General features: G+C 38.8%; 1 long non-coding RNA gene across 1 annotated transcript; it reads right to left on the bottom strand.

Annotated features, from left to right (window-relative positions):
• Nucleotides 1-13,186, bottom strand: LOC109369203. The gene is made up of 2 exons (XR_004160726.1): nt 11,443-13,186; nt 1-147 (listed from the first exon to the last, which is right to left on the bottom strand). It is a non-coding gene; the product is annotated as an uncharacterized LOC109369203 (long non-coding RNA).
• Nucleotides 13,187-15,033: the final 1,847 nt, after the last annotated feature.

Here is a 15,033-nt window from a genome sequence, read left to right as displayed (position 1 = left end):
TACCTTGATTGCCGGAATGGGCTTCTTTGGAATGAAATGCTTTTTTTCAGGAAGCACAGCAGCTGTGCCTTGTTCCTTCAATTTCATCTTGTTCTCAGCTATAATTTTTTTGCGTTGTTCCAGGTAAGGCCCAAAACTGGGTAGTTTCTGAAAAAAAAAATATCAGGAAACATTATTAATATACTCAATAAGAGGGCATAATAAAATGAGTGCTGAGTGAGACTTGCTTCTGACTCAGGAGATTGAAATAAAAATCAGTGGGACTGTACCAGAGTGAGAAGTGAATAAAAATCAACCATGAACTTCAGGCTCTGACTTGAAAGTCAATATTGAAAATTAAAATATTAATATGGTGCAGCAGAAAAATAGCTGAATTGCATGTCAGTATCCAACAGACTTCTATTTCCCTACTGCATACTTTCTTATATATATAAATGTACCACGTTAAATAATTCAAATGTATAACTTCATTTCTATAGAAAGTGGAAAGGTATCACAAGACTATCAGTTTACTTAGAAGGGCTCTAGCTGTGTTTGAGACTACTTGTGTAGCTATTTAGAGATACCTGTTTATTTTAAAAGCATACAAACCTGTATTTCAAGTTCCGATAGCAGAAGGTTGTCTTGCCCTGTCAAAGTAAGGCTCACAAACTGGCTAACCAAAGTAAGACTGAACAAATAAACAGAAACACATTCTAATCTCATCATTTATCTCCATAAACACTTGTAGTCTTTTCTGTGACATTTAGTCCTTGAGCTCAATCAAGCAGATCCTAGAGGAAAATTTCACTAAATTGCAAAACTCACATATGACCCAGGTACATGGAAGTGCTTGTTCAGATTTCATAAACCTGCCAAACTCCCACATTCCTGAAAGAAAAAGTCCCTTTCTTGGCACAGCAGATATGTGAAGAAATCTAGCGGGCCACAGTGACAGATTTGATTCAGGTGGATAAATAATGGTAGAAAATACAGATTTTTTGCTTGATGCAACAGATTGTGCCCTTCCTGCCCTGAAACTAGTTCTTCAGACTGCAAAAAGTATTTTATCCATCTGAGTAGGGCCTGTTCAGAAGCTACTGCAGTACTGCAGAAACTAGCAGGTAGTAACAGGGGATACATAGCCTCAGTAGTTGCTAGCATTAATTCACACTAATAGTACAACCTCAAAGAGCATATCAAACAAGTTACAGTACTGCTGTGGTTATCAATTTTTAAAGAGGGAATTTCAATGTGAATTTTAAAAAGAGAATTATTTAAAAATTTAGAAATTATTATTTTTTTAAATGAAGTAAATCCAGAAGAGGATACACTGCTCCATGAGAGAAAAATTCCTCAATGAGCTGTCAGTCAGGATATCCAACCACGGGACCTCAGGCTTCTTGTTATGACAAATAAGAGCTTTCCTGGCTGCTAGGTTTTTGGCACACAGACCAGAAGTGAGGTCCTTGAAATGTTCCCTGCTTCCCAGACTTGGTCTGTGGCTGCAACAGATTTTTATCTTCAGACCAGAACTTGCAGTCTCATGGTGATCTCCAAAGGACACCTGCTGCAGGCTGGGAATGCCGTATGCTGGGACAATCTCTCAACCTAGGTAAATGCAAGACCAGAACTGAGGTGATGCTGCAGATCCCAGACACCATCTGTCCAAAATCTGACTATAATTATCTGAATTTGCTCAATGATACAAAGCACTTTTTTCATCTGTTCAATGGGAACTTTGTTCCTATATGTCATGTTCAAGGGTTCCCTTAAAGATATCAACAAATCCTTCTTTTCTGTGCAGTTGCTATACATTTGTGATTCATGTTCTTGGAAATAAAAAGGTCTAGGATAGCTTAAATTAAGCTTCTAAATATTACTGCAAACAGCAGTAACAGAGTGGCCTTATATATCAAAGGAACTAAGTACACAGTGTTTATTTTTTATACCTAAGACTTTTAAAAGAAATCTAAAAAAATACAAACTTTGGTAGAAAACATTCATGTATACCTGCTAGGTTGCATCAATTAGAGACATATTTTGGCTACAATCAAGCAGTAACTGTGCCACTATTTTGTCTCCATGATGTATGCACTGATGCCAGCGAATGCGGGCTTGAGAAGTAAGCAAACCTGATGACAAAGCATATTTGGACTCTTTCCTGCCTAGCCAGGAATTGAACTGCAGAATAGGTAGCAAAGCTAATTTTGCTGAAATTTTCACTAAAGTAGTAAAGAATAAAAGACAGTTGTTCATAGCATGACTGATTGAAAATCAACTTTGGGAAGTATGGCCAAATCTCTGTAGAATAAAGCCTTTATTTTTCTATTCTCTTAATGTATACGCAATCTCTTACTTCCTACAGACACAAATGTTGAACTTATTGAAATAAAATAGGTGATTTGAGGATAAGTACAGAAAAACAATCTATTTGTTTTTTGACAGAGGCAATTCTTTCTTTTTCTAAGAAGCAGATTTTTATATCTGACACAGCCACTAGTTGGAACGCACAAGGGTTGCTCTGAAAGTAATGCCTCCCTATTTGATTATGTTGACCCACAATGTCCGAGGTGGATGCGGGTGGTATGACAATTGAGGTTGAATGTTCCCATCAGTATTCCATTTCAGTTTGCTGCTGTGTGACAGATGGCAGCAGAGGGGCAGTCTGGCAGAATGGCACCTGTCAAGTGCGTATGAAGCAAAGGTGTATTACTGGATTGCTTCCTGTCCATTGACATTCACTGACGCTTGCAGAATGTTTATGGAAACCAAGAAGAGGATGTGAGCACAGTGAGATGATGGGTGGTGCATTTCAGCAGTAGTCACAGCAATGGAAAAGACAAACCATGTTCTGGATGACCTTGCAAAGCTGTCACATCACAAGATGAAGAGTGTCTCAATCAGCTCAAGTGTGTGAATCAGTGGATTATGACCAGGGAATTCTGTACTGAACTGAATATTGGCTTCAGGGTCTTGGAAACAATGGTGGCAAAGTTGGAATATCACAAAGGTGTGATCCTTTTGGATTTCCTAGAATCTAGACAAATCATCATCTCTGGCTGCTATATTTATTTATATTATATTGCATGCAGGCTTTTGTTCATTGGTGATAAAGTGTACAGCTAATGGTGGTGACTATGCTGAAAAATAGCATTTTGTAGCCAAGAATTTGTTCTGTGAAATATTGTAATCTTTGTGGTCTTTGTAGCTGCTGTAGTTTCCATGGAAATATGGAGGAGGTATTACTTTTGGAGCAATCTACATACCACAGACATTTTGAAAAAGCATCCAACATCATCAGTACCATAACCACATTACTTCAGATGTTTTGTGATGACATGCGTGTTGAATTAAACTATATAAAAACTGTGTCTTTTCAAACTAAGTGAAATGATGATTTATTTAGAATACCAACATCCAAACTGAATTTTTGCTGTGCGCTGCTCTATTTCTATCAAGAAATTGATTAAATGGAATGTAAAATAATGGAACGTCTAGATCCTCATCCAATCTTGGGCATGCACAATGAGCTTCTACTGTATTAACAGAACATGACTGTGCATCCATACAAATGATCTGGTCATTTTGTGCTTGGAGTCCATTGGTTCACAAGCAGCCAAGCCAGATTTCATCAAACAACACTGAAAAGCAGTAATGTTTTCTATAACAATAAATAATACATGAAAATGTAGCCTCAGGAGTTTGGGAAGGACTTACTGAAGGCTTGCCTTATGAGTAATGCACAGATATAGAGAAAGCTGATGAGACTTCTTGTTCAGACCTGTAGTTTCAACCGGTTTGAGACAAAGACCACATGAAATGGGAAGCAGTATTTAACAGAGTTACCAGATGTGGCAGAAGTGAAGACGTTGAAACAACTGCTAAAGAGCTAGGTATTTAAGAAATTTTAAATCACCTCTAATCATTGTAGGGGATATCTTCCAAAGCACATGGGGGATTTAATGGCACAGCTCCCAGTGAAAGCACAAGCAAAGTGCTCGTGATTTTAAATCCCTGCTTGTTTTTTAATTCCTTCTGCTCTATGTCTTGAAATTTATTTATTTTCCACATATCTCCACATCACTAAATTCTTTGTACACTGGTATCTTTGTGACATCAACATCTGCCTAGAAAAAAACACTGTGAATATGTGGATCACAGCAAGTGTTTAGAAGATTGCAACAAGCAGAGTAATTAGATAATTCTTGTCTGCTTATATATCTGTATCAATGATGTCTATAGCTGCATTATTCCTATCCATCTGTCTCTATATAGCCATAATTTAATGTGTTTCTATTGGAGAGGATAACATCAATAATGGAGCCAAAATAAATATATTAAGTGGTTTTGTTTCATTGTTTATAACTGCATTATCACAAATCTGGAAGCTTGAAATATTATGCTGAAATATTTTACAGAAAGAAAGAAAAAATCCAACCCTCCCTGCTAAAGACTTCCAAAAGCTGCTTTTTAACTAATGAACTGTATAAATCTTCAGCAACATTGTGATTTTTGTTTCAGTAGTTTCTCCAGGGATTCATCATTGATGAATTTGTTCTCACCAGAAAAGCTAAATCCTACTCATTTAGAGATAACAGTATCTTCCACTAAAACTGTCTCTATCCAGATATAAAAAAGCATTACTCTGCCAATAGAGAACTGACAACATAATGAATCAACAATGAAACCTTAAGCCAGGAGAGCTTTAAGGTGAATAAGTCTGTTTTGATTATAATTTATTCACGGATCAATCTAAAGGTAATTGAGCATATTATGAACTAAAAAAAGTGCTTGTTTCCTAATGATAAAAACTAGAGAGTATTTTTCACTTCAGATAGCTGCAATTTTTATGAGTGCACCAGCAAGTAGTGTAACTGAATTGGAGGTGGAACAGGCTAGTGAACAGTGCAATATGCTTCAGACAACCAAGCCTTTATATCTAACTTTAAAATTGATATTCTCCTTATTCTGGAAAAGTCCAGCTATGTCCCCATGCTGTAGTCGTCATTTCTTTACACAGGAGATGTCTTCTGCTAAGGGGCTGGATGATACCTGCTGTTAGAGAACCCAGATTTTGGCTTGCACAGGGATTCATCATCCTAAACAGTGAGCAACAGTCTCCTACAGTACTCCAGCAGTTCTTGCTCATACATGCTAATGAGATGAGGCACTGAAAAGGACACTGGAAATTAGTAATTTTCATTAAAGGGATTTTCAGGGAGAAGTGATCACAAGGTAAATAAAGAATTTGTAGAAGCAAATCTTATGATCACTGTCACATGGGGATTTTGGATAGCAATATCTTTTAGCCATGAGACAACAGGATTTAAAAATACTATTTTCCTCACAGTTAAAGAATTTCTCGTAGCAGAAATGCAAAGTCACAGCCTGAAGCAGTGATTGAGCACTTGGTGGAAGGCAGGGCCAACCCAGGGGAGCTCAGGTGAGTGACTGGAAGGAGTGGAGTCAGGATTCATCCTTTCCCAGACCACATTTAAGAGTTGGCAGTGGAGGCAAGGGCATTTTGCTGGAGATCCCTCTGTACCCATGGCCTTCTGAAGGTAAGTAGCTCTTTTCCTTCATTTCTGTGCCCACAGCTGCTGAATTTGGGCTCATTCTCATTTGCTGTATCCAAAGACTTTGCCACCCTGCTATTATCATGGTACTTTCCGTCCCATTATAGCATTACGCTCATGTTGAATGTATGAGGTATATCTGAGGTATGAAGAGGTGCATGCATTCATTCTCTAAATTCCTCTTGTGCACTTCTAATTTGTAAACAGTTTTAAGAGATGCTGTGATGTACTTGATCTGCAAGTAGAATGGAAGCCAAATTGTCTTATATAACATACTACGTTTTTCAAGTGTAGATGTTTCTGCTTGCATATAGGGAAAATAGGTGAGAAAAAGAATGAAGACTGAATACTGTCTGACAAGCCAAATTGTTAAAAGTTCAAACTGATGTACCAAGATACTCTATGCTCACTGCAATAGTGATGCAGCAAACAAAGGCCCACAGATTATGTAGTTATGCAAATGGGTGGTTAATGAAGCTGGGGTTGACAGGTATACATCTCCCTGGCCTTGAAAAACTGGGGAAATAAGCAGCTGAGTGGGTAAAAGCTAAGATGGAAAACTCCTGGGAGGTTTCTCAGTCAAGGACTGCCTCAGACACAGTGAGTATTATGAAAACTGCAGACAAGAATGAATAGCTTTGAAGGGGGTAATAGGTGAAGCAGGATCCCTGAAACAGGGAGCATGGTACAGAAAGGCAATCAGATAAGGGAAACATTAACATTTAAGCAAGGTAGGCAGCTGCCCTCACCCAGAAGCTATGAGAATTTAAATCAGGTTTGTACGGGTCATTTTATAAGTCCTCAGTACAAAGGTTTTAGTAAGGCGTGACCTCCATTTGTTCATATGGAAAACTTTCTATATTTGATGTATATAGTTTTTCAGAGAAAGCAGTTTCACTTTTAATGATTATTCAAGTTGCTTCTGAATCCTTCAAATTTGTTTTTTTCCAAAGTCAAATATGCTCAAAATGTCTGCATAAATCTAGAATCCTTATTACGTGCTGCTACATACATGTGCCCTGACTCCACCTTATAGTGCATAACAATTCCCCTTCCAGTGGCCTGCCTCCAGCCTCTTGCAACTTCACAAATACCTTTGCTGAAGTTTCCTGATGTGAGATCTGCCTTCTTGCTCTCTGAGAACACAGCAAAACTTAGCTCTAACATTTCCAGAGAGTTACAAAACACAAAGTCCCAGTACCAAACAACAGCAATAATAACATTGTCACAATGTTATTATTGTCACAATGTCAAGTACCTTGAGCTTCTTCTGGAAAGATAAAGCGAAAAGCCGACTTCTGTCCCAGCAAATGTGAATAACATGTATTTGTATTCGTGGATATATGGGGAAAACATTTTGCACAAGCTTTTCCCAATAATCACATAAACTGTTCAACTAATGAAAATTAACAATGTACAGTAAAGGAGAAAATGAAGCTTTTGGTTCTTATTCTTTTAGATGTTCTTACTTTTTTCGACAAAGCTAAATTCTCTTATATGCTGTTCTGTGTTGGCCTGACAAGTCTAATGGATGGGGCTTTCCTGCACGGCACAGACTTCACCTATGGCATGAAGGAGTCATCCAGATGCATGCAGACTTCACGTCAAGCCCACATACATACTGGCACACTGAGATGCCACACTGTGGCATACTAGCCACACTGGCAAACTCCACTGGGAATCCCACCAGGGGCCTCCCCATGCACACAGGCACGCAGTGTGTTGTAGAGAGGACAGGACATGTCTCTCTGTCAGAGTATCTTGGGCCAGCAGAAAATTTGGCCCTTGTATCAAAGCGCTCTCACTGCTCTGTGCTCAGAGCTGAGTCATTATTGGCATCACTGCCTTTAATTTAATGATGCAGAACAGTCTGCAAAATAAAAGGCAGAACAGAATATTTCTGCAGGAAAAAAAAAAAGCCAACAAAAAAAACAAAAAAAGAACTCTGCCTTTCAGTTATGTTGATTCTTTTCCTTGGAACTTTTATTTGCTTTGTAAACAGTGTTGTCTCAGTAATCTGTAATTACTGCACATAGTCTGTGTGTGTACCACCACATTTGGTTACTCAACTATTCCGTCCACTCTTTAAGCCATGATTATTTAAAGTGAGTGAGCTAACCCTCAGCCCTGTGGTAATTCTGAAGCTAAGCGCAACGTTAATGTGTGTTCTAGGAAAACGTACTGCTCTCACCTCACCAGGAGATACGTGCTACCATGCTTGATCATACTGATAAAATCATTATTAAAAATAACAATTATTTCTTCTTTCATCATATCTCTACCACTGCCAAAGTTTTCTCTACTAGTTCAGTATTGCCAATGAATTATTCTTCATGTTCTACCTCAAACACCTGGTTTTTAGAAGCTTATATTGAGTGAAAGAAAAGATTTTAGGATTATGGGCTTACTATAGAGCAGCAAAAACTTACATTCCACAAATGTATTGAAGTCTTTCTGTCATGAAATATTCATCAATAAAACAAAAAGGAGTTAATATTTGAAGCAAGCTTAGACATTTACAATCAAAAGCCAGGATGACATAGATGATAAGGAAAACGCTACCTTCTGGGTTGAAGAAAAGATACCGATACAAACTACTGTGCTACTTCATGAACATCTGGCAGTCTGTCACTTAACAGACAACAACATCTTCTCTAAACAGAAGAGCCTTGAATTCATCAGGGATTCCTGTAGTACAGTATGTGCTTAACTTAAGTACCTGCTTTCTGTGATTTCCATACATTACCATATTCATGACACTGTGGAGTGAAAGCATTCTTCTCACTCTCTAACCAGTACATGCAAAAGAAATTAAAACATTGGCAGGCACTTTGTCTCCAGTTTGTTGGACATGTGAAGAAAGGACTTTCCACCCATTTATGCAGATGAAATTCTGTCAGCTAAGCAGCAGGGTAACAAAGATGTCAGCAGAATGGCTATTAGCAAATATCTGACAGCTGAGAAAATACAACTATTCAAATGTGTTTAGGAAATGTGAATCTGTATCAGTTGCCTTAGCACTGGAAAAACTTGGTGCAAATAACATTTTGTACTTCTACTGGTAGAGAAATAAAAATATATCAATCCAGCATTCAAATTTTCATGTGTATGTATATACTATAGTGTTTATATCTGTATTTTCAGATTATGTGCTTCCCATATCAATGCTGTAAATTACCCAATCACCTGAAAAAATGCCACTGCTAGGTACTTACAGCTGCTGGTAATTGAGCTTTTCAGAACAACCACAAAATCACCTGTTTCTTTGGGTTTGACCATCCTCTTCTGGTAGTAAATTTACTGAGGAGATTGAGCTCCAGCAGTACCTAATGGCTGTCCATTTTCTCCATCCTTTCAAAGAAGTTTTAGAAGTCTAGCCAGACTATTAGAAGGAAAAAAAAAAGTCTTTCCTTGCAGCTGTGAGAAGGCATATCCTTGCTTGTACAGCTGCATTGGTGGCTACTGACTGGCCTGTCCATCAGAGATGCTGCTGACCCAGCCAAGTGAGTGGAGCTGTATTTAGCAGACTTTGCTAATTCTGGTTGTGTTGGGTACCAGAATCAGCCTAGCCCTGTTTCTAGAACTGTGAAACTGTATCCAAAGTACCTGTACAACCCAAGAAACCTGTTAAAATGTTCCTTGAGTAACCTGATGCTATCACACAGCCCAAGTGCAAAAACACTCTGCAGGGCTTACAGAGTGGAAGTCTATGTTTGCATCATGGATGTTTGTAGAAAAACATACCGTTTAATGAGTCATGCCTATGAAATATGTGCTATCAGGGGAATGGGAGACCAGGCAGAGTGGGTGACCAGCACTACCTCTTCCACCCTCTGGAAGAACCCTAGATTTTGAAAGCCATTCTGTGAAGCTCTGAGTCTATTCAGTAAAATAACCACTGTTGTCACTGGGCATAAAGAGAGGTGCATTTTCACCATTGTTGAGTGTATTTTAGTTACAGGTTTACTTGTTAAATACTTTCTGCTAGCACAGCTAAACTTGCAAAAGAGGTAGGAGCACCCTCGTTTTCCACTGCTGGAACCACTGCATATTTGTTTCTTTGTTTATTTTAAATGGAAGCTCCAGATTTATTATCAACTTGCCTACTGTAAGCAGAGCATCATTTCAATACATCTACCACTTTTCTCTGGTAAATTACACATCACAAAACTACTCATATATTATTGTATTAATAGATTAATTAAATGCAAACCATTACTAATAATTTCTTCTACCACTTCAGCTTCATTGTAATCCATCTCTTGTCAGAGGAGCTATAGCGCTTATCCTCCTTCTGCACAGATTACAATGCTTTCCCTCATTCATTTCTCACACAGTAATCCTTCCATCTCTACCTCACAAAATCCTAATTTAAATGTAAAGTATTCAGTTCAGATAAATGAGCTCTAGTGAACTCTTGAAGTTAAAACCAAGAAGACCACCACTATCTTTTAAAATCTTCCCTCAACAAAGGATAATCTACCTCATCACTTCGATAATCTAAGCTCACTAAATTTCATCCTAAGAGTCATAATACAAATAGTTTTCATATTAATATTAAATGCTTCCACACCTAGATAGTCCACCCGAATCAACTAGAGAAAACTTTGAATGTCCTCCTATGAGGAGTTTGGGTGTTCTGGGTTGAATGACACCTTCCAACAGCTTCTGTGTGATATTAAAAAAAATAATAATAAAATACAAAAAAACCGGAATGTATCCAGATTGTAAAATTGGAATGGTCCACCAAAAGAATCTGAAGATAAACAATTTTGACAATATGAAGTTATTTAAACTTTAAAAAAGATCTGCAAATAAATAATTGGTTAACTATTTATAAGTAATATTGTATCTAACTTGCTGCCAGAATAAAATACCAATAATGTGTCATAAAAGTGATACCTTCATTAAACAGGGATAAATGTTTTATGTATCACTGTCAAGCAGTGAGGAGATGCCAGTGTAAGTACCAAATTGATGCTATATAAAAACCTAAGTTACACAAAGAGAAAAGTACTCATAGAATCAAACTTCCAAGTCTCCTGTAGTGCTTCTCTTGCATGGTTATCTGCCTTTGTAACAGCTAAAGTGTGATATCAAAAGTATAATTATATTCAGAAAATGACATTACAATAGTCATATATTCTAAAATGCTAACTTGATTAGATTTTCATTCAAGACAATTTGAGGGAGAATTTGAGTTTTAAAAATCTAATCTGCAAATCATTAGACATACATATAACAGGCATATATCACTGTATTTTTAAAAACCAACTTGTTTTAAATTACTATAATAGCCTTAAAATGAGTTCTGAGCATCTTGTTACTACAAGACTTTGCTCATTTGTATGGACAGTTAGGCTTGCAAGTATATGCATTCAGTTTTCACTCTGCTATTAAAATATAACCACAGTCATATATTGTTTCAACATGCCATCCACTTTTTCACTAATCATGTGATCCTTACATGTATACAACTGATATATAGAACCCTGTTCTTTACATAAAATCTTGCACTGTATTCATTGGGCTTTTTCTTTTCTTTAATTTTTTTTTTTTGGTCAGCTTAAGAGAATCAGTACTGCACAACAAACGATGTAATTTATATTCACAAAGAAACTCCTATCCTGATCCTAAAACCTTTTGCACGTGGCTGAACTTAAAGCACACGGGGAGTTATCTGGGGTTAATCCCTGGAGGAAGAAGGACCACATCTCACTGGCTGACCATAGTCCACTCCTCTTGGACACACGCAGTTCCACCTGACATCATCACGTGAGCTACAGGCGCCCAATGAAAGGTAAAACAAAATCCCCAACTTCCATGCTGTTTGAAAAAGTCATGCCTTCAGCTGTTCTGCACCCAGATAGTTCCCATAACATACCTCTTTGTGGATAAGAGATCATGCAAATCCCACAGAGCTTCTGTACTCGGAAAGAGTATTTTAACATCACATCCTCTTTTAAATTCTAAAAAAAATATTCGTTACATTCTTGACATAATCTATCTTGCTAAAGTTATGCCAGATATTTATAGTGATCCAATCTACAGCTCAAAACTATCATCTATATCTAGTTCTACAAAAAAACCAGAAAGGGAAACAAAATTTTCTTAGTGCGGCTTCTGTACATTAATGCTGCCTACAACAAGGCTGCTGCTATAAAGGTCACAGATGACATAATTTATATTATTATAGATAATCTGGGTCTTCTGTCTGCCCACATTTTTCCCTCTGTATTTTATAGAGGCGTTGTGTATTCTGATGGATAAAGCTCCTAAGAGAGCTTTAGTCTCAGGTTTAGAAGGCAGGTGCGGTCACCACACGGGAGATTTGTTGCTTCTCCTCCAGTAGGATAGGAACATTTCCTGCCTCCAGAGAAGATGCAGTGAATGACCTTGCATGAGCAATAAGTTTGCTCTCAAACATCTTTCTTTTTGTGAAGACTGCTTTAATGAACCACACAGCACAGCAGGACAAGCTGCTTCCTATCATTGGGGGTGTGCCAGGAGTGGGGTGGGCAGGGAGATGCGCAAGGTAGCAAACCCCATGGGTGGCCTTCCCATACTCTTTGGCTGTGGGAAGTGCCTTGAGCACCTGCTGATGGGGAAGGGGAGAGGGAGAAGGCTGTGAAGAAAGAGCAGGAGTCACATAATTGTAGGGGCTGGAAGGGATCTCTGGAGATCATGTAGTTCAACCCCTCTGTTAAAGTAGGTTCCCTAGAGTAGGTGACAACACGATGGCTGGCGGGGCTCTGCTGGGCAGTAGCAGCATCCCCCTGTCCCATACATCTCCTGTGCTACCACAGCCACCTCAGGCACTGCCTGCTCCGATGTGACTTGATAGAGAGGTCTGTGCTCCTCAGCCACCATTTCAGGTTATCTGCAGACTCAGACAAATGTTTATTTGAGCTCAAATGCCAGAAGAGGGAGAGAGAGAGGGTACCTCACTCCAACCTTTAATCTTTCTCCAGATGGATTATTTTTTTTCAACCTCTTATTTTAAGCAGAGTTCTCTAAATTTTCCTGCACACAAATGTGTTTATGCAGGACTAAGAGAGCTTACTGTTGTGACATTCCACAGTTACATTCAGCTGAGATGGCATTATTAAACATGAATATAACCACTCCACATCCTTAATGTGGGAAACATCACAAACAGAACTTAGTACTTATTATTAGAAAAAAAAAACAGAACTCAACTTACTTGGCAACTTGGTTCAGTCTGTCACCATCAATACTGCAACAAATGTGACTTGCTAGCAGCATAAAGTGTGGGTGGGCATTTTTCTGCACAGCCTGCCTCTCACACAGCTGTTGGAGCAGTGTGAAGTTTCACAAGCCAGCTATAAAGATTTTCAATGGGTTGTTCATCAGTTTGTTCCATTCTGCTGCCAAGCCCTGGTAAAGACACTGCCACCTTACCCATTTCCTTTGCCTGCTGCTCATCGTGTGCAGACATAGGGGATAATACTAGAAAATACGTTCACCCACTCCTACTTTATACAAATCAAAAGATTTCTTCAGAGTGGGAGGTTTGTGCTTGAGTCCATGATTTATCTTCAGGGAAAGGTTTGGTATTAGCAGAGTCCTTGTTTCTTGTGGCTATTAGCCTCTGGATTTCCTTTTTTGTTATTCCTTTCACCACTGCCAGCTTCTTGAGGCAACAGACCCTGAAGTATACAAGTGTCTTGACATCAGTACAGCATCAGGTTATTGTGAGTGCCATTTTTCCACTGAAGATGTCTTATCTTGCTCTTTGCTGGTTTCTTGAAAAGATTTGGCAATTTCAGTTCTTGACTCAGTTTTACCATTTGACTTGCTGCAAGGTGATGATAGTGATATCAGAGCTAAGAAGTGAACTAGATTTATATCTCCAGGTTATTTGCATGAACAAACCAGAAACAGCCTATGCTCCACAGTTTCAAAGTGCAGTTCAGGTAGTGGGGAGCCACTCCTTCTGCACGGATTGCTGCAAGATGTTTGTTAAGCCACAGAAGTCTGACTGATACTAAAAGGTCAGGTTCTGAGATTTGCTGTTTGAAAGTCAATTGCCCTACTTTTCCTCACAATCTATTGAGAGCATAATGAGTCTTTATGCCTTTCCCTTCTGTCAAGCCTATGTTTCTCCAAGGGTAATACACAGCTCGATGCTCCCCAGTATACAGTCATGCTTTTGAATGGAGGATTCTGTCCTAGCACAGCTGTGGCAGATGCACAATGGCATTTGTGCTCAGTGGTCGAGGTGCTATAGCCTGAATTCAGTATTGTAGACCTTCACTCGCCTGCGGGGTTGCAGTATTTCAGGAGGCTGATGGGACTCCCCCTGCAAATATGGCCAATGTGAAAGATCGATAGGCGTGAGCTAAATCTCTGCTTCATTCAAGCAGGGTTCTTTGTAGCCCCTGCCTCAAACTGACAAATACCTGGCTTAAATAATATTTATGCTGAATTTGTTTTCTCTATTAATTTGAAAATCTGACATTCTTGTTCAACAGTACTGTTTCTATGCATACCTCCCTCAAACAGCAGTGCCTCCAGCACCCTGCATCCTGCAATAAAATGGCCTCTGCATTTGCATGCTGCAAAGCTGTGCTGTGGGATATTTTGTACAACTCTGTTATATGTGAGAAGACTGCAGGGAATTACAGTGCTTATATTCATAGCGTGGTTTTGTTTAGTAATCACCTCAGGAGATTGTACGGATCTGAAAAGCTTGGAATAGTTCTGTGAGATGGTTTATGAATCCTACTAATCTTCAAACTGACTTATCCATTTTCAGGTGCGGGTCTATCCTGCATGGTTCTTACTTTTTAGGAGCTAGGTAATAGCCTTTGGGAGGTCAGCAATTATCCCAGTGCTCCAGGAGTCAAATGCAATTTCATCTCATTTTATTTCATTTTAGATTTATTGCCTTGGTCATTTCAAGCAGATAGATGAGATTGTAATCACGATCGGCTACAGCTTTTGCTGTTCTGTTTCTGCATCTATACAGCTATGGCAGCAATCTCAGTAAGCCCCGTTTGCTCTTCTTGCTTATATTGGTGGTATTTTTTACAGCAGGTGTGATCTCAGATTACTTTTTCTTCCACCTGTATTGCCCCCAAAAGGTGCTCAGAAGGTTCTGAGGTAGTTACTTTAATTCTTATATCTAATGACACATCTGCAAATATTTCAGTGTTGCATCAGAAACTGACACTTCTTGTACTTCTGTGAGTGGTAACCTGCAGGTCTGTATAATACCTTCCTTGAATTGCTTACGAATATGCATATGTTCCTCTCTTTACTGGCTTGCCTCCCATGTCACCTGCAGCTCTGGAAAAGCTCAGCAATGAGACTGAAGTCCTCCCTGCTTACTCCTCTTTCTAAGCACAGATGATGTTCTATAAAGCTAGAGCTCTACTGGCTGCATCCATTTCTAGCTCCTCTATGCCTGCAGGACGTTCTAGACTTTTAAAACACCATGCAAACACTGCTT

The sequence above is a fragment of the Meleagris gallopavo genome, chromosome 10 (assembly GCF_000146605.3).
Source record: "Meleagris gallopavo isolate NT-WF06-2002-E0010 breed Aviagen turkey brand Nicholas breeding stock chromosome 10, Turkey_5.1, whole genome shotgun sequence".
NCBI classification, from domain to species: domain Eukaryota; kingdom Metazoa; phylum Chordata; class Aves; order Galliformes; family Phasianidae; genus Meleagris; species Meleagris gallopavo.
This window is presented reverse-complemented; position numbering and strand designations above follow the sequence as displayed.